This window comes from Pinus tabuliformis, chromosome 1_1 (genome assembly GCF_031772625.1).
Source record: "Pinus tabuliformis cultivar Carrire ecotype Pingquan chromosome 1_1, CPIR1, whole genome shotgun sequence".
In the NCBI taxonomy this organism is placed as follows: Eukaryota; Viridiplantae; Streptophyta; class Pinopsida; order Pinales; family Pinaceae; genus Pinus; species Pinus tabuliformis.
Genome location: NC_142297.1, coordinates 623,550,598 through 623,572,013, shown reverse-complemented (window position 1 = coordinate 623,572,013; position 21,416 = coordinate 623,550,598).

Genomic DNA, 21,416 nt, shown 5'->3' with positions numbered 1-21,416 from the left:
AAAGGAGTCTAGAACCGTCTGATCTACAGATCCAATAGATCTAACGATCGTTGCGCGCTAATAAGCTCGTGTGTTAGTCAAGGAAGAAGAGCGGTTTTATCAGTGAAGTTGTTTATCAGGTGAAGAAAAAGTGGTAAGCGGTATTTTGAAATTCCAAGCGATTCCATTTATCGACCAACACATAGCACTCAGGTGGAGAGAGAAAACCACTTTATCGGGTTAATAAACATCGCACAAGATCTCCGTCCGATATCGTTGTTAACCGTTGGATCAAATGGGCTTTGATCAACGGTGGAGGATCGTCGATTAGTTTTTTTGATTGGGTGAACCAACAACCGTCGGATTGAAAGGTAAAACCAACAGAGGGGAGTTAGTGCGATAATGTTATGGAGGAAACGGACGCGGTAAAGAATTAACCAAAAGTTTGAGTTCCATTTGATTCCATGGTAATTGATAGGTTGTCATATTGCGACTAAATTTTAAGTAGTTCTGCTAATTTAGAAAAATAGCCAAGTTTGGAGGTAGATGACTGATACTCCAAAGGAAATCCAAGAAGAAGTTCCACCTGAACTTGCAAAAATCGTTTTTGGATTTGAACGATTCTCCATTACACCTGCACCCAGGCCACCAACGAGTAGTTTTAGAAATGGAGCTCTTGGGCTCTCATATAATCATCCATAATTTTTCAAGTCTGGGCATATAAAAAGGTGGTGGGGTCCATAATACCACCTCATTTGTGATTTGATGAAGTGCCATAATGAGCACATACATGTTTTTATTTATTTTTGGAGGCTATCGAAGATCTTGTTCGTCATGCATTTGGAGCCAGGTGAGTTCTTCAACTCTTACCTTTGTCATTTCTAGTAGGTAAGGTGGGTAGGTTGTATGGTACAATGTTGTATGACCCTTTTAAGTGTCTAGGTCCCACATCCATGCAGGTGACTTAGTGGGAGCCACAATGACTGCGTGGAAGTAAGTTGCATACTCGTGGAAATAATCGTGATTGTAATTTTTACACAATTTTTACAACCATGTGGATGACACCAAATCAGGGTGCTTTGGTTCCTCCTTGCCTATCCTAAATCATGAGATAGGGGAAAATTATGATGCATGAAGGGGGTGGAGAGGAAGGTCATTTTTGGACCAATATGATCTGTTGATGGTGGCTATTAATTCCAAAAATCATCCTTGAGTTCCCCTATATGGGAATGGACTTTCGAGGTGACCTAAACATGGCTCTACTACTAGGAGAGAGGTGGGGGGGTTGATGTGATTTTGACTGAAGATATGGGACCATATTCCTAGGATATTCCAACAGTATGGGATCATCCTTGTGGTGGAGATCATGTGTAAGGACCAGTCTAGATTAGGTGTGTGCACCCTTCTAAGACGTTGGAGGGTCCCCAGAGAGTATGGAAATGTTTAATTTGACATAGGGGTTGATTCCCCCCTTGCATGGGAGGATGCTTAGGTGGATTCCCTTGATGAGGAGATCTGGCATCTACGAGACCGAGTAGCTTCCCTTGAGGTGATGGGCATGGATATTCAGTAGAGGATGGTGATAATTTTTCTTGATATCCTCGAGGTTTGTTCGGCCATGCTTGGGGAGGATATAGTAGATGTCATGGGGATGCCACATCATGAGTGGTGACCAACATTATGAAGGGTGGTAGTGGTAGTGGCGATGGCTCTCCCAATTTTTGCCACTGATCGAGGGATGACATAGGGTTCACTTGTAGATGGTAGAGGGAGACAAGGTGGTGCTCCATCACCCCCCCCCCAGAAATTATACATATATCAAGGGAAGCACCCATTATGAAGATGCTCCCCTTATTTTTTGTTAGGAATTATTTTTTATTGTTGGTATCCCGCATGTATATAAATTGATGATATATATATAGCCACCTCGGTATTTTCCACCTATGCATGTTCCTTGATTCCCAACTTGTAGTTACGTAATCGAATCGGACCTTTTAGGTTTGCGATGCTCACCTATTTCAAAATACCTACATGCTAAGTTGTTAGTATAAAGTTTTGAACATGTTACATTTTCACATATACTACGACATTAGAATCAAGTCATCGACAACATAACAAACATTATCCTCAAATGGAAAGCATCACACTGACCATAGATAACCACTAAGTGGTATGTCAAACACACATGGCATAATAAACAAATCTGTAACAATGAAAGATGACTTCATAAGCATACACATGAATGAGAGGCACATCATCTGAACAAAATGATATATATATATATATTTGTGTGCCTCATTCATGTGTATGCTTATGAACTCATGTTTCATTGTTATGGATTTATTTATTATGTCATTTGCATTTGACATATCACTTAGTGGTTATCTATGGTCAGTGTGATGCTTTCCCTTTGAGGATATTGTTTGCTATGTTTTCGATGACTTGGTTCTAATGTCGTAGTATATGTGAAAATGTAACATGCTCAAAACTTCATACTAACAACTTGACACGTAGTTATTTTGAAATAGGTGAGTGTCATGAACCTGAAAGGTTCGATTCAATTACGGGAATGAAGGAACAAGTATATGTGGAAAATATTGAGGTGGGAGGAGTCGGCCAAAAGGCTTATAAAAACATTGTATTATGCTTGGTTATTAGTGGTTGACTTGGTATAGACACCACTTCTATGGAGTGGGCTTTGATTGGGGAGGTATATGGCCCAAGTTGTGGAAGATAACTTTTGTGACCATCGAAAAGAACCATCAGAAAACTTAATGAAGGAAGTTGTTGGGTGATCCTTTTGAAAAATAATGACATGGACACATATCAACAAGATTGACAATGAGGTTATCAACATAAACTATGCAAAAAAAACTATAAAACAATATTGTAGGGATTAACAAGTTTGTCATTCATGGATGAAATTTTTTGAGATAGAATTTGTTGATGGTGTCTTTGAGACATGCTTCATTGGTCTCAGTAAGGATGCATGCTCCTTTGAGGACACAATTTTTTACTATGTAGGGTCCTTTCCATAACATTTTGAATTTGCTAGGACCCAAGGCTTCATTGGTGACATCGTAGCATACGACTAAGTCATCCTTGTTATAGTTGTGAGGGGTTACATTACGATAGAAAGTGGATTTGGATAATTTTAGTGGCTTATTTATGCTGGAGAGAGGCTCACTACTAGAGGAAATTTCAGCTTAAAATGTCCTCCTAAGGAAAAATCAAGAAATTAATATAAAAATGTCATGTAAACAATTTTTTGATATTATTTTACTTTATCTATGTTCCACAATATTTATTAGTATGAGATTTAATTAAAAAAAATTAATATATCATTTCTAATGTTTTACTTTTATCGAAATCCCTCAATATATGGCACTTTTATTAAAATAATTGTGTTTCTTTAACTACATTGTCTACTGAAACCGCAATTTTTCCTGAAGCCTGAAATATATTTTTTGGCTGGAATCCAGTGATTTGTCCTTTCTGGAACATTTTTTTAACTATTTGACTTTTTTTAATTATTTAACTATATATTTTACAATTTTGGAACATTTTTTTAACTATTTAACTTTTTTTAATTATTTAACTATATATTTTACAATTTTGGCCAGAATCTAGTAATCTGCCATTTCTGAAATATGTTTTTTTAACTATTTAAATATAACCATATTTTATTTTTAACTATTTTATATTTAACTATCACTCTTTATATTTGTAATTTATATTTAATTGTCTATATATATTTTATATTTTATATTTTATATTTAACTAATTTTTTGGTGTTTTTTTGGGCATGGTTATTAATGTCAAATGGACCTCATTTTTAATTTATATTTTTCAATGATATCAACATTTACATTGCATTAATAACTTTTTTAATATTCTAATTTATATGGGTAAAGTAGGTAAATAACATTAATAAAATATTTCACAAATACCCAAATTAATAATAAAATATTTCACCATTACTCAAATTAATAATAAAATATTTCACGAATACCCAAATTAATAATAAAATATGTCACCAATACTCAAATTAATAATAAAATATTTCACATATACTCAAATTAAACATTTTAAAATTATTTAGGGCATGTACCTCTTTTTAAATTTAGAGGATTTTGATTGGTTTACATATTATAACATGGAAATTATGTGACTATTTCATAGGCACTTTTAGGGTGAAATTTCCTCTAATTGGCATTTCTATAGGACTTTATGGAAGAAACTTGGAACTCAGTTGAGCTTTAGTTCAACCACCCACCAATTGAGTTGTAGTCCACAAATTGCACAGAGAATCTAGATACCAATTGTCTCCACCCCACATAGCTCAACACCATAGTTCCACCCAATTTAGGGATTCCAGAACTCACAATAAAATCAAGATACAACAAAGAAACATCCTAAAATCCTCCAAGAATTTTCCAGGAATAACTCCTCCACCCCAACCCTCAGGGATATCTGAGAAACATCATCTTCACCCCCATGGCCAATGGGGACTCACCTGGTGATTTTTTCTTGCTCCCTTGCCAACTGAAAACATCATTCCTTTATTTGTTGTTCAGCGTTCTTCCTAGATTTTCCATCTTGATCCTTCTTGTCTTGCTCTACGTTCTCTCTATTTTTTTTCTAGATATCTCTCTTTGTTCCAACGCCCTCTCTTTTTCCCTGTTGTTCGAATATCTCCTAGCAATTTGAATTCCTCCTCCTTTAGCTACGTTGTCGCTTTGACTGTTTGAATTCTTTGCTAAGTTTCCTTCTTTCCAACAGTTCAATTTTCTCTTTCTATTTCCTTCCCCTGACAGTAACTCCTACTAGCGAGATCTTGTTAGTCAATGCAAAATGTGCCACCTGTCCATATGTTCCCTAGGTTGTTTAAATGCAATTTTGTTCACTACAGTGAGTGGCCAACACATCTTTCCAGCTAGAAGCCTACCCATTCTTCATTTTAAATTTTCCTATGCCTAACATTATCCCCAGCAAGTAATCACCCCAACCTTTGGAATCGTTGTCCCATTACTCAACCCATTTTTTTATATTAAAATGTTTACATTGCATATATAGATGTAAATTAATTAGGGATGTCACAAAAGTAAAAAAATCAAGATGTGTATTTATTTAATTTTTAACATAAAATAAAAATGGAGCATTTCAAAAATATTGATAATAATAATAAAAATTTATGTAGGTAATAAATAAAATATTTCAATGTAATGTTAAGTAATATTGATGTGGTGATGGAAACTTTTGAAACACTATGTTATTTCGTTGTGGTGCTCAACATTTCAAGTGAACACTCCACCCATCTTCGGGGACAACAAGCTTAGACTTTAGAAGTTACCATTATCATTTATGGACTGCGGAAATATGCATGTTAAAATATTGATGTGAATTCAAAAATATATTAATAGTAAAATAACTTTTAATGTGAACAACATCATCCATAAATAAAATATTTTAATGGCCATGTTAAATAAAATATTTCAATGTCAATTATGTATATTATAGATAGCATATAAAGAAATTGAAAAAATAAATTATTACAATTAAAATGTTTGAAATATTTTCATAAATAGTATTTAGATCATAAATGTCACAAGAAACGGATGTCACTTGGTTTAACATGCAGCTGTTGTTTGAATATTACACAATTATGGTGGGTTTATACCACATTGGTTGATTATAATGATAACAAAAATCTTTTATATATATATATATATATATAGTGCAAAATAGCAAATAGTATGGACTATAGCTAATATTAATTTAACCTTAATTGTATAACTAATCCGCAAATGAAAATCCTAAGATTTGACTTCCATGCCATTGAGGACACGCCAATAAATAAGTGATTGACACTTAGGATAAATCTCGAGGATATAATCTATTTCAGTATGACCTAGAAGATCAATGGCAGATAACATGGGATATCAGTAAATAAGTGATTGACACTTAAGATAAATCCCGAGGACATAATCTATTTCATTATGACCTATAAGATGACTGGTGGATAGCATCGACTACTACAATATATATCAAATGTACCTTAGAGGTTTGAATATTTGAATGGTCGAAGAAAAGTCCCAAAATCCTATCCCAAAGGTCGGATAAAAATCAAATATGAAGATGTATCTAGAATTCGAAGCATCCAGGAAATGGAAACAAAGTTTTTAGATCCGGATACAAAACACTTGAGGAAAAGTTATCTGACATCTGGATGTCAAGTGGGTGTGGCATGGGTGGTAGGGAGTTGTTATTATCCTCCCCAACCAGATTCTATTCCTACCAATATTGACCCAACCAGGATCTAGTCCCATCGATATTGACCTAAGCAGGGTCTAGTCCCACCGATATTGACATGCTTGGTCCTTGGAAGTCATTTCTACATAAAAGATAGTTGGCTCACCTATACACAGGTGGATATTCCATGGATGTAGCTAGTATCAATCTCCAGTAAAATGAACCATATTAAAAAGAAAAAAGGAAGAAGAGGAAGCTATCTGGCATCTAAGATCTAAAGAGTTCTAAAAGATCTTCAATTTTGTTTGTTTCAGATGTGAATATGAAAACTTCCCAAGTAGAAGTACATGTCACCAATTCACATCATATGCAACATCATCATCTCTCTTTATAAACTTTACGTGGAATAACACATATCATAAATTTGAAAGTTAAAATTACAAATTTCATGGCGTTAAATAAAAAACCATAAAAACTTAAAAACAAAATCTTCGGATCTAGATATTTGGCATCTAGGTATCTAGTGAATAATGATAGATTACATTTGGATCTCGATACATGAATCCAAAATGAGGATGTTTGGCCTCTACATACATAGTTAATTAGCATCTAAATACTTCCGTAAAGACTTTTCAGTATAGATTTTAGGCATTCTATATGAAAAATGAGATATCAAATTGGATTAAATGATATGAAACATTATTTCAGAGGAACACCATTTTTTTTTGCTAGGTTATGTGAGTCCTGATATCACTGGCACGCCTAACATGTGGCTTGAGTAACCGCAACCCAAGGGCATCTAAGCTATCAAAATCTACTAGAGATCACACCCAACTTGGGTCACACCAGCGCTTAGGATGAATGGATTTTTTCCCACGGAGATTTAAACCGATGACCTTTTCACTACGGTGTGCCTTAATATAACACCTTATCACCATCTTCTCTATGCCTCGTAAGCTCAAAGGAACACCATTAAAACAAAATTACAAACAACTTATAAGAACCATAAAAATTAATCAAATTAAATTAAATAAACAAATTGAAAAATATAAAAATTCAACAAGATAAAAAAATAAACCATTAAAAAGCAAATAAATTTGAAATGTCCTCATTATTTAATAAATAGATCATAAAGTAATAGGAGTTGTGAAGGTTAAAAAATAAACCATTAAAAAGCAAAGAAAATTTGAAATGTCCTCATTATTTAATAAATATATCATAAAGTAATAGGAGTTGTGAAGGTTACAATGCATTCATGTTCTAAATTATTCCAAACCACTTAAGTTTGTAAGTGAAGGATTTCTTAATATAAAAAACATCAAAATTCAATGAAGTTAAGTGATCAACCTATCAAAGAAAACGTTTATGCTAACATGTCAAAAACTAGTCACATGGAAGATCAATGTTTTGATCTCTATCCTTGTCGACATTGTATCAAGAAAAAACATTTAATGAAAAGATGCTCCAAATGAAACAAACCTACAAGACTAACAATTCACTATGGGTGGATCAAATGTTGGCAATGGTCATTAACAACCAAGTAGTTATGCCAAACTTACCATATAATTCAATCTCAAGCAAAGTGACATCTTACAACAGGTAGTGTGATGAAAATGATACTCTCTTGCACCTCAAAGGAGGGATTACAACAATGAAACTCCCTTATCCCTTAAGGGGGAGGAATGCATAGATCAATGAAAATGGTTAATGGTAACCTAGAAACACCAAACCCAGTGGAAAAAATTAGTGGTTAACTAGAAACCACCTACTATAGTGATGAATTGGTTAAGGGTAATCCACTTAAAAATCCATGATGTCTCTCCTTTTAACTAACAAAGGAGGAAATAAATATTAATGATGGTTGTTAGACTTAAGTTATGACAACAAAAGCAACAACTTTTAGATGGTAGACTTGGAAAATGCCAGATGACAACAACTACAAGATCGTTGCACAAATTTCATCATTGGTGATAAATTTGTTCTTGTGGCTTACCATAACAATCACTATCTTCTTCTCATCTTTATATGTATTATTCATTTAAGATATTAATAATGTATCCTTGCATGATTATTTTTATTTGTACTATTCATTCAAGATATTAATAATATATCCTTGGGTGATGATTAATATAGTTAAAATTCCTTAGCATAATCACTAGGCAAGGGGTTAAGATCTAGAGCAAATCTTTCTATGAGATAGCATCAGCCATTATACTATATATTTGTAATTTTGATGTGAATATAATATGAAATGACTTCAAGCATTTTCCATCGTACCATTGATTGTCTTATGTATTAGACTTCTTAACAAAATTGCCACTTGGACATTTTTGAACTTCTACCACTTGTGTTTTGTGCAACACATTGATTCAAGATTAAGCAAATCTAGAGGGACACCTAGCTTACTACTCAATTGTTATTTGACACATTATGGTTCAATGTCTCACAATTGAATCAAACACATGATACAAGATTGTGATGTTGATTGACACTATCATTTTTTAGAGCATCTTATTCAACATCTTGTTCACCTAGATGATCATTTAACCATACAAAGGATAATTGGATCTTTATGCATTGCAACTTGGTGTTTAATTGTGTATCATACATTTTCAAGGATATGATGGATGGTATCCTTTTCCTCCTACGCATCATCCAACTGTGTATGAAGGTCTTTATTCTTATGGCACAATTGGTCATTATTCTGCTCTACTTGTCTCAACCTATTAGCCAATTCTTGACCCAAAATGGAACGTTGAGGGGCCTGCACAAGCTGTGGAGCATGTGGTTTAATTCGATACAATGCGCAAAATCTTACCAACCCTCGAAATATGAACAAGTGTGGACTTGTAAGTAATTCACTCTTAGTTTTTCTATGAAAGAATTAAAAAACAATTACAAACATTATGACACATGTTTAAGCAATGAGATTTTCCAAAACCTATGAATTATTAACATGCAGGCATATAGATTTGATAGTTTTTAGGACAGTTCTTCATTGAAGCTCATGTTAAGAATTCCAATTTGAAAATTAGAAATTATACCAATTTATACATAAAAAAATATCACATAAATTTGTTTTCTTGCTAATATTACTGTTCAAATTTATTATTGAATTGATAAATATGAACTTATAACTCCTATACAATCATGAAGTCCTCTAAAATATTTTCCATATTTCACATTATAAAATATAGTTTTTATGATATGTATATTCCAAATCTTTTGCGGAGGGCCATTGAAGATCTGGAGAAACCCGTCAGGCTTTTGACAGGCGGACGGGAGATTGCGGAGGGCCAGAAGGACGAAACGGCGCTAAAGGCGGTTTATGACCACTGGGTACTGGAAGACCGAATCATCAACATGAATCTCTAGTCCATCGAGCTCTCTATCTTTCTGAAATGGATCGCGACGCAGATGCAAAGGCCGAGGAGTATGCTCTTTGCTGTGGAGTTGGGCCCCCTCAATTGCCAAATAGCTACACAAATCATCGACCATGCAGATCAGATGCCCAGAAGAACAAGAAGCCTTAAAAAAACCCAGATTTGTGGGCATGCAACCGTCAGGCGGCAACCTCAGACGGGCACAAATCTGAAGCCGCTTCCTCTCTTGAACCAGCCAGATCTACCTGAAGAACCGACCCAGATCTTGGAAGCTGAGGGCGTGGATTTCATAGACGGGAGTGAGACTCTGACGCTGGCAGATAACCCTAGATCTGCTATCGATCCGCCAGATCTGGCTTACAATCCAGTAAATCAGGGCCTGAATAAGGTTGATTCGACATGTAGCTCTGCGGCTCGGGAGAACAACACGGCTAGGGTTTCTGATCTTCTCAGCGCTTGGTGAGCTCCAGTATTGTAGCAATAATGCTACAACTCCTGGGGCTTCCTGTCTCTCATTTTATCAACCCGGTAGTTCATATAAACTTGGAAGCGACGGTGCTATATGCACAAGTACTAGCTCTTGTCGCAGCTGTCACTTGGTCAGCTGGCACAAGTCCGCTAGGGCTCAAGCCAACTTCTATAAGCTCTCAGAAGAAGCTTTGCTAATTGATGGACGAAAGCTATTCTCGAGGGAAAGCTACTCTACTTGACAAAATGGACTGAAAGCAAATCAAAGCATGTAAACCTAGGAAACCCTAATTTAACTAGTCTAACCTCTATAATACAAAGAATGTGAATGAAACCTCTATCAATGCTGCTGTTACCTCTAATAAGTGGAAATGCATGGATCTAAGCTACTTGCATCATAAAAGACATGTTTTTGTATTTTTCCTTTAAGTGGATGGAATGATTGTGATTTTGTGCTAACTAGGGTTTGGTTGTGCAGATGGGATGGAGAAGGAAGGAAAGCGTGGGACAGGTTGGGGAGGCTAGGAGAGGTCCCTAGGGATCCTTAGCATCCATCCACAGAGGTTCCTCGCATTCAGAAGCTCAGCAACCGAGTGAGTGGCCTCCTACAGGATGTCTGCAGGGGATCCTACAGGATACGCAGAGATTTCTACAGGATGTCTACGAATTGCTACAGGATGACCTACCGTGAGTGTTTGAAGTGATGGAGGAGTGATGGAATGGTAGGGGGAGATGTGTAAGGTAGGAATAAGGCTGGTGATGGCTCAAAAGTGGAAGAATAGGATAGGGAGTGAGTGTAGGGAGTAGGTTGGAAGATAGAGGACTAGGTCAACAAAAAGGGCTAGAGAATGAAGCTATGTGAGGAGTGAAAGACTTTGGGAGATAACAGAGCGGAGTAGGGGTCAAAGATGTGTTTGCATGCGTGATCAAGATGGAGAATGAGGTAATGGAACGAGAGAGAGCAGTGTAAGTGAAACAAATGCTTATGACTGTCACCAAACCGAAAATGCATTAACCTAAACTACCTGTGCGTATAAATTCAATGAACAGCAATCCAAAACGCGAAGGAGAATGTGCATGAAGCTGTGATGAAGGTGTGTGGCGCAGGTGTGAATCATGTGGAAGCATCTAACATAACCGTGACTGTGTTGCAGCGATCATCAAGTAAAGAAATGCGTATTTTTGGTGGTTAGTTATGGACTGCACCCCAATCCCAAATGAGATGGCAGTGAGCCTTAACAACCTTTTTGCTGGAGCTCCAATAGATTATATCTATCCTCTGCTAACCTAAGCAACTGGAAACAAATTTACCATAAGCAAATCCTATCTAAACTCATGAAAAAGACTAATTCAACAACCTGTAATTCAAATTGCATGTGAAAATGAAAACTCAGAGTGCTGAAACGAAATGCAAACAACACTACAGCACTGAGGAGATCTATGGCTCTTAGGTTGGGCCCTAACCTGAGAGCTATAGTCTCCTTAAGAAAACTCAGAGCTAGATCAAAATCTGCCTTCTTTATTCATAATCTGATGTTATGCCAAAACTGGCTTACAACAAGAACTAACACCGAGCTGTGCTCAAAAATTACAATAGTAATGCGAAGGTTTCAACAACCTATCAAAGGCTACGGCCTCTATACTTATGCAAAAACGATCATCCAACAGGTCTCCTTGATTTTAGGAACTCGGCTGTCCAACTGAAGTTTAACTTGGTGATCCTGTAGAACAGTTATGACTGATGTTCCTGTAGAACAGTTGGCTTCCTCTATGCTCGGTGCTCTATGCTCGGTGGGGAGATTGGTTGGAGCTCGGAGCTACGGTGGGAATCACGAGGAAGGTCCCCAAGACTGTGGACATCCTCTCCTAAAAACCAGCAGTGCCACCTCATTGTCTCCTTGTCTCCTTTTTCGTGTCTTTTCTCCCTTTAAATGCAAAAAACCTGAAAGCACCATGCATTAGTCACATAGATAATATGTCTACCCTTCTTCCTACAAACAACACGAACAAACTAAGAAATGCATGCATAAGCAATAAAATATGAATGGTTTGAGCAAGTAGAATAGGCCAAAATGAGCCCAAATTGTACCAAAATTGGGGCTCATCATCACCCCCCAGCTGAACCATTTGCTCATCCTTGAGCAACCTTGCTCCTGCTCCTTGTCCTTGGCCGAGGACTCGGGACCGGAACAGGCTCTTTCTTTTCCGCTTTTGATGGCCTTGCCTTCTCTGCCCCTGGTGGTGACGAGGGTGGAACTTCTTCCCTCTTTCCTGTTTCTTTGAGCCGGGCTTCGGAAGGCGATTGGCCTATCTTTCGTGTCCAGGAGGTGACCTTCGGGCTTCCTTTCTCGAGGGTGGCCGGTGTCTTAGAGGGAGTTTTCTCACTGGGTGAAGTAGGAACACTCCCTAAAGTGGTTTGGCTGCTGGGAGGAGGCTGCGACATGTTTGTTTTCATCCTCTGACTTCTCCTGGTTTCGGAAGGTAGAGGGATCTCCCTCTCCCTCTTTTCTGTTGGTTTCGCAGGTGTGCTGAGGGCGGCCAGCGCAGCTGCCGCCTCCTTCTCGAGAGGATCAGCCTTCTCTCCCTTGCTTTTTACTTTCCCGGTGCTCCTTGTGGAAGGCCCTTCCCTTTCTATTTTCAGGCTTCCTGTAGAAGACCCCTTCTCTATTTTTGGGCTTCCTGTAGAAGCCTTCGTCTGCTTTCCTGTAGGCGTAGTTCTTGGGCTTCCTGTAGAAGCCTGCTTTTGTTTTCCTGTAGGTGTTGTTCTAGGGCTTCCTGTAGAAGCCTGCGTTTGTTTTCCTGTAGAGGCTGCTTCCGGGCTTCCTGTAGAAGCCTGTTTTTGTGTTCCTGCAGATGCAACTCTCACCACCTTTTCTTGCTTGGCTGCATGGATTTTGCTTTTGGCTTTGACTGCAGGAGCTGACGAGGTGCTTGGGCTGGCAGGGACCACCTCAGTTTTGACTGCCCTACTTTTCAACCTCTTTTCCCTTGCTGACAGGATGGGGGTGTCCTCTTTTGCTCTGTCATCCTTTCCCTCCTCCTTCTCCTTTCGTTCTTTCTTCTGTGTTGGAGTCGGGATCTTTTGGCTTTTCCCTTTCTTATTCTTGGCTACTGGCTCTTCTTCCTCACCGCTAGAGGACCCCGTTTCTTCAAGCAACATCTTTATGTCCCCTTCTCTTGTTAAATTCCTAAATGATTCCCATGCGAGGGGGACCTTATATGAGTGGAGAGCATCCTCCACAAGAAGCTTGATTAACCCATGGTGGGCTACCTGATCCGGAATGTTTTCCTTGAGCTTTGTAGCGCACTCCATCAAGGACTGTAGTAAAAAGTAAGGAATGCTCAATCTCTGTTCTGCAGGAAGATCACTCCGGTGCCTTAGTTCACTGAGCAGCCGGAAGTGATATGCATACACAATGTTGTAACGACCCTCACAGGTGATATATTTCCTGATTTGCAAACTGACTTCGTTCCATGGTGGCAACAGGCTTGTCCTTCTCACCCCATTTTTGTCCTCTGTGAATGATTCTTCAGGTGGGAAGAACTCTTTCTTGGCTTGCTAGCTTAGCTTTCGTTCTTCTTTATCCCACGGAAGACCCATAGGAAGCTCAGTGATTCTGCTGATAGACTACGGAGTGATCGTGAGGCTTAGGCCTCTGAAATTGACTGTGGCCAGCACCTTGGATTTTGGCCTCAGGGCCTGCAAGAATTCCTCGGCCACTTCCTCATCGTACCCCTGCAACTTATCACAAAAAGACATCCACTGTGCTTGTGTAAAAAGCTCTACCACTGCCTGACTTCTCCTCAATTTTTCTGAATCTGTGGGTTCTCCCCTGATAAATCCACCCGGCATGATGCACAATTTTCTTAACCGGAGGTGGTGATGGTGGAGGAGTGTGAAGTTTCGGTGACAGAGTGCAGAACAACGTGTATAATCCACAAAATTTTACAACACAGTCTAACTACTTCAACAATCCTGTAGAATGACAGTATAGGCCTACAGACAACAATTTCACCACTTTCTCTATACCCAGACAGTAACTGAAAATTCTACCACCTTACATGACCATTTGCATGAGAAGTCCAGGGTTACCTCGTTACTCGGCCACCTTTTTTACGTGAACACCTGCGTTCCTGTAGAAGACTGCGTTCCTGTAGACTACGTTCCTGTAGAACTGTGTTCCTGTAGGAGCAGTGCGCAAATTTCCGGGAGGACTGCAATTGGACCGCGGTTGAGGTGCGCTTCACCGGTGTTCTGGTAGCCAACAGCTCGGCGTATCAAGGTGCAGAGATGATCGGAATAGCCACTCGAGTTCGAAGTGGTGGTTGATTGAATGCATGTCAAAATCTAGCCGATTAGATTTTGAATCGGCGCGATCCGTGGCGCGGGGGACAACTCATCCCCCGCCGGACCGTTGAGCGACGTCATCAACCACTCACTGGCGTATTCACTCGCTGCCGCATTCATTCCCACAGATCTGCCGCCGCCTTTTTCTGCTGAACTCATTCCCACGGATTCTCACGTGCGTGCTGCTGATTTTTTCGTGGTTGCCACCCGAACATTCAACTATACCATAACTAGCCGACGTGGCCAATCTACTTGGCCATACGGCTGCTCAACCATTCACCTTTACGCCATGCAAACAAATCAAAGTAATATTCATGCGATTTGATGGAAGGAAGGGATTAGACGCTTACCTGCGTGGCTGCACACGATTTTTCCAGTTTTTCGATGATGGTGAGCGGATCTACCTGCTGCATGCGCACTCACACAGACCCGGAGGCTCATGGTTACAGGTTGCTGACGATGGAGGGAATGCTGTGGTTGCATGCGCTCGCATTACCTTGGAGATGGCGGTGTTGTGAACGGTATCCACTCCAGCAGGTTGAACTGTTACAGGATTCCCGCGGGTGTCTCGTACCAGTTCTTCTTCCTTGGGTGTATGCTGCACGGCGGAGGATCTGGTCTTTCAATCCCGCTTCCGGAGCTTCTGATGCCTGTGGTATAAGATCTCCGCGCTTGTTTATCTTTGAAAATGCCTTTTTCCGCGAGAACTCATTGATCTGTTTTGTTGGTGCAGGGGACTTGGATGCATGTTGACGAGGATGGTGGAGCAAGGTAACAGCGTCGTGCATGGGCCCAAAAGAGGCTTGCATGCGTTCACACCAACCCGTAGTTATCAGATCTGCTCATGAAATGCATTATGGCCCGTTCTGAGCTTCTACAGGAAGTTTCCTGTAGAAATACAGAGCTTCCTGTAGACAGGCAGCTCTTCCTGTAGAAACTGGCACCTTCCTGTAGAAACTGGCACCTTTCTGTAGAAACTCGCACCTTCCTGTAGAAAATCTGTGTCTTCCTGTAGGAGACTCAATCTATAATGAAAGTGCATATACCTTGAAGAATATAAGCATTCTTGGAGGAGGTGCTGGTGAGGTGTCCTGGCTGCATGATAAGGACCTTTGACCTTGAGTTGAGAGGCTTCCTCTCCTCCATAGAACACCTGCAATCTGCATGCAAATAACTTATGGATCTTGTTTTTTTCTTTTTGTTTTTTTCTTTGTTCTTTTTTTTGAAAGATAGCAGGGGCGCCTCAATGAGGTTTTCACCCCTACCACCTGCCTTAAGCGCCTCAGAGAGGTTTTCACTCAAGGATCTTTATCTCTTTTTGCTTCTTTTTTTTTGAAAGATAGCAGGGGTGCCTCAAATGAGGTTTTCACCCCTACCACCTGCCTTGGGCGCCTCAGTAAGGTTTTCACCCAAGGATATTTATTATTTTTTTTATTTTTTTTTTTATTTTTTTTTTTTTTTAGATTCTTCAGGGTGTGCCCAAAGCAGGGGCAGAACCCTTCTCTATGACCAATACTGCCTTCTCCATAGTTTTGATGAACTCTTGTCTTGAGAGAGGTCTCCTGTAGATCTTCAATCGATGCCCATTGACAAGCATGGGAATGGCTTCCTCATCAATGGTTCGAATGAGGACAGATCCATTGTCATGGCATTGTTTCACTACATACGGTCCCAGCCATCTGGTTCTCAACTTCCCCTTGAAGTCTTTGAACCTGGAGTCATACAACAAGGCCCAATCTCCCGGCTGAAATTGCTTGTCATGGAGATGTTGGTCATGCCACACCTTCCTCTGAAGTTGAACCACTTCTGAGTGAAGGAGGGCCTGCATGCGGTGCTCGTCCAGGCCATTCAGTTGCAGTAACCTTTCTTGCTGTGCATGGCTGAGATCTAGGTCCAGCTGAGCTGCCATCCTCAAAGTGTTATACTCAAACTCAATGGACAGCAAAGCTTTCTTCCCATAGACCAGCTCATATGGTGTGAAACCGGTGGTGGTATTCCAAGTGGTGTTGTAGGCCCATGTGGCCTCAACCAGGCGATTTGCCCAATCTTTTCCGCTGCTGCTCACCACTTTGGTCAAGATCCCTTCTAATGCTCTGTTGGTGACTTCCACCTGCCCATTTGCTTGAGGATGATAGGGAGTGGAAGTCCTATGCTTGATCTTGTGATGAGCTAGGAGATCTTCAACCAGGTTGGAGGTGAACTGGCTCCCTTGATCGGTGACCAGCTCTCTTGGATAGCCAAACTTATAGAAGATGTTCTCTCTTAGGAACTCGGCCACCTTCTCTTCAGTTGCTGCTTTGATTGCTTTAGTCTCTGCCCACTTTGTCAAGTAGTCAGTACACACAATGATGTAGGATCTTTGCCTCGAAGAGGGATTGATTGGACCCACAAAGTCCATGCCCCACTTCTCAAATGGCTCAAGAGTCACTTGAGGTTGGAGAGGCATCTCATCCCTTTGGGTCGGTTTCCCCATTCTTTGGCATTGGTCACACTGACTGACATATCTTCTGACATCTTGATGAAGTGTGGGCCAATAGTAGCCTGCCTGCAGGATCTTGAAGGCAGTTCTCTTTGCTGCAAAATGCCCTCCACAAGGCCCATCATGACAAGTGAGGAGGATATCAAAGACTTCCTCCTCCCTTACACAACGCCTTAAGATCTGATCGGGGCCAAGCTTGAACAGGTTGCCCCCGATCCAAGTGAATGAGGCACTTTTTCTGATGATTCTGCTCTTCTCTTTTGAAGAGAGATGCGGAGGGAACTGAGCTGAAACAAGGTAGTTTGCTATATCAGCAAACCATGGAGAGAGTACTGAGATAGCAAACAGATGCTCATCAGGCATCTGGTCATCCACCGTCCCATCTTCATCTGCAGACAAATCCAATCTAGACAAGAAGTCAGCAACAACATTTTCTCTACCTGGTTTATCAACAATGGTTAAATCAAACTGCTGCAATAAAAGTAACCATCTAATAATACGAGCATTCACATCTGGTTTATTCATCAAATATCTAATAGCAGCATGGTCAGTATGTACAAAGGTCTGGTAACCAGTAATATAATGTCGGAACTTGTTCAATGCATGGACCACAGCCAAGAATTCTTTCTCGGTTACAGTGTAATTCAGCTCAGCTTTGGACAAGTTTTTGCTAACAAAGTAAATGGCATATGGAAGTTTCTGCTCAACTTGTCCTAAAGCTGCACCTATGGCTTTGTTCGAGGCATCAGTGTGGATGTGGAAAGGTAGGGCCCAGTTTGGACCTCTCAGGATTGGGGTTGACACTAACTTGTCCTTCAACTCATTTAAAGCCCTCTGACAATCGTCAGTCCATTTAAACTCCACATCTTTTGCCAACAGACCAAACAATGGTGAGGCTAACTTGCTGAAGTCCTTAATGAATCTCCTGTAGTATCCTGCTAATCCCAAGAAACTCCTAACATCCCTTACCTTTTGAGGAGGTGGAACCCTCTTGATGAGAGCAATTTTGTTAGGATCCACCCGCAATCCTTGGGAAGAAATGGTATGGCCTAGCACGGTCCCTTCAGTCATCAGGGATTCACATTTTTCAGGACTGAGGGACAGGTTCATCTCGGTGCATTTGGTTAGGACTTTCCCCAGGTTGGACAATGCTTCCTGGAAGTTGGCCCCATATGGAGTAAAGTCATCCATGTATATTTCCACTGCATCATGGACCAGCTCCGAGAAGATGCTCAAGACAGCTCTCTGAAAGGTAGCAGGAGCATTGCATAGCCCAAAGGGAAGGACTCGGTAGGCAAAGGTACCCCAAGGACAAGTGAAGGTGGTCTTATATTGGTCTTCCGGGCTGATTTGGATTTGATTGTACCCGCTAAACCCATCCAGGGAAGAGAAGAACTTCTTTCCTGCCAGTCCATCCAACACTTGATCTATGAAAGGTAGAGGGAAATGGTCTTTCTTGGTAACTTTGTTCAGCTCACGGTAATCCACACAGATTCTCCACTTCCCATTCTTCTTGGGAACCAACACTAAAGGGGACACCCATTCACTATCTGAGATGGGGTAGATGAATCCGGCATCCAACAGTTTTTGCAATTCTTCCTTGACAATGTCCTTAAGGGCAGGATTCATTCTCCTCTGCGGTTGCCTAACCGGTTTACAATCCTCTTTGATGTATATATGATGGGTACAGACCGAAGGATGGACTCCTCTCATCTCCTTATAGCTCCAAGCAAAAGCATCTAGGTGGCTGGCCAACAGGCTACACAACTCCTTCTCCTGGGAAGGAGATAAGGAGGAGCTGATCTTCAATGCTTTCTCAGGGCCGAACTCCACATTCTTAACTCTGGGAGTGACAGGGTTGGTTGTACAAAGATCCACTAAGGTGCTAGCTTGGGCATCCTCCACCAATTTTTCTAAGGGTAGTGCACTGGAAGGTGGGTTTTGGATCAAGTTCTCGATCAAGTCATCCTCGGTTGGGGGGTTTCTTCTAGTGGTATCTAAGGTGCACAGAGGTGCTGAGTACACCTCGTCTTCTCCTTCTTCCAACCAGAGTGGTAAATCATGCTCTAAAGAGGGTTGGGCAGGAGGGTATAGGACTAGCTGCTTGGACATGGGACCATTTTTGATGGTCATGTTTCTGCCCGACAACTTATGTAAGCATCTGCAGTAGCTAACCAATGCCTTCCCAAAATGAGAGGATATCCAGTAAGCTTGGCCTTTGGTTGCAGAACCAGGAAGTCTGCAAGGTATTCCCAAGAATCAATGGAGACCATGACATCCTCCACAATCCCTGCGGGAGTCACAGTGGAGCAATCTGCTAATTGCAGTACTGTCGAGGTCTTCCTCAAGGAACCCTGTAGATTGAGTTTAAGCATGGTATTCCTGGTCATCACATTGATGGCCGCCCCCAGATCAATCAAGGTGTGGGGGATAATGGTGCCATTGATGTGAACATCTACTACCGGACTTCCAGGATCTAAGTACTTTGGGCAGATGACTTGTCCTAGCATAAGGTCAGACAGTTGTCCTATGACATTGATAGTTGAGGCATCTTTCTTCCGTCTGCCTGGGTGTTTGAAACACTTCTCCTTAACCAACTTGTTATATATTGGCACATCCTTGATGGCTTGGAGTGGGATTTTTACACACAACTGCTTGAGCTCACCCAAAAGCTCATCTTCTTCTGGATTAGGTTGTGTGGTCGTTGTTAGTCTCTCAGGAAAGGGTGGAATAGCTTTTGGTTCACTTTCCTGTAGATCTTCCTCATCCTCTGGGGGAGGAGGTTGGCGATCTGGAAGGATCTTCCCAGATCGAAAATTGATCTCCTGGATCTCCACAGCATAGGTAGGACATGATGTTTCCCCAGTGTATACCTGCTGGGCCTGTCTATTGTTGGGGTTCGGGTTCGGTTGAGCAGGCATTTGAGGTTGCCTTGGAGGAGCAGGAGGTAATGGTTGAGGTTGCACTGGTGGTGGAGGCAAAATGGCAGGAGGAGCGTTGTATTGGGGCCTCCACCCCGACTGAGGTGCATTCCATTGAGGCGGTGGCTGGGTATGTGAGTGATATGGATGAGAAGTAGGTTGAGTGGGGTACTGAGGTGGATAGGACCATGGAGGAGGCATGGACCAAGAAGGATGAGCAGGGGGACCCCAAGAAGGCATGGGAGTCGATTGGTTGGGGTTATAATAAGCTTGTGGTGCCCCTTGCATCCCCTGCTGATAAGGTCTAGATCCTTGTGGCCTCCTTTGGTTGAGGTAATAGAGAGGCTCTGTGGGAGCTTCGGTCCCTTGGTACATGGCTTTAAACCCAGGTAAGGTTGGACACTGATTTGTGGGATGGTCTTCCTCACAAACGAAACACACTTCAACCGAATGCAATGGACATTCGTTCTTAGGGTGCCTCCTTGTGCACCTAGGACAGAAGACAGCCAAGGCTCTCTCAGCCTCTTCTTTCTTTTGCTGAATCCTGAATGTGTCCAGCTGCATGGCAATGGTCTGTCTCACCTCACTCTTAAGATCTTCTAATTGGTTTGTAAACTCATGTTTGGAGAAAGGGACACTAGTGGAGAGGTGGTTTCCTCTTCCTCGTTTCCGAGCTGCCCTGGAGTGGTTTCTAAATACAGTCTTGATGTCCTCATAAGGCAGTTGGTAAATGTCCCCCCCAGCTAACATGTGAAGGGTATCTAAGAGATCTTCAGGGACTCCTCGGAGTAGGACCAACTTGAGGGATTCAGGGTCAAGTGTACACCTGGCCCGCTTATAGCTTAGTTGGAACCTCTCCTCATAATCCTCTAAGGACTCATCACTTCCCATGGACATCCGAAAGATTTCCCCCTTTGTTTCCTTGGACCTACAGTAATCCCGGTACTTGGTGTTGAAAGCTTGCTGCATCTGAGCCCAAGTAGTGATACTATTCCCAGGTAAACCCATGAACCAGCGTAGTGCTGCATCCTTGAGAGTGGAAGGAAAAGTTTCAACTTTTTCTCATCTTCAGTATAGTCATAGGTTCTACAAAGGACAGCAAACTCAAACAGGAAGGTATCTGGATCTTCAGTGGTCAACCCATGGAAGTGAGGTAAGGCGGAGGGGCTAATGTTTTTCATTTTCATCTCTCCATTGGTCTCTCGGATGGGGAAGGCACCTTCTATTCTCTCATCTTCTCTTCTATTGTCAGCCATAGCTTCAGATGGATTGGTTTCTAACTCTTCTTCTACTATAGGGTCTTTGGATATCTCAGGTTGTTCACCTATAGGTTCTTCTGGGCCACTGTCACCAAAGAAGAGAGAAGGGTGACTCAGTGATGTGGTGGGGGTGTTTGGTAGGAATTTGCCTGATCTATCTCGGTTCCTACGAGGCATGAAATGGAAAAGACTTTCTTTTTCTTTTTGCTTGCTTTTGCTTTGCTTTTCTTTTGGGACCTGCAAAACTGAGACAGATTGATCTACAACTAACTATGAAAGGTGCAAAATTAACCGAAAGCAGGAAAGAACTAATCTACTTTGCTTCAA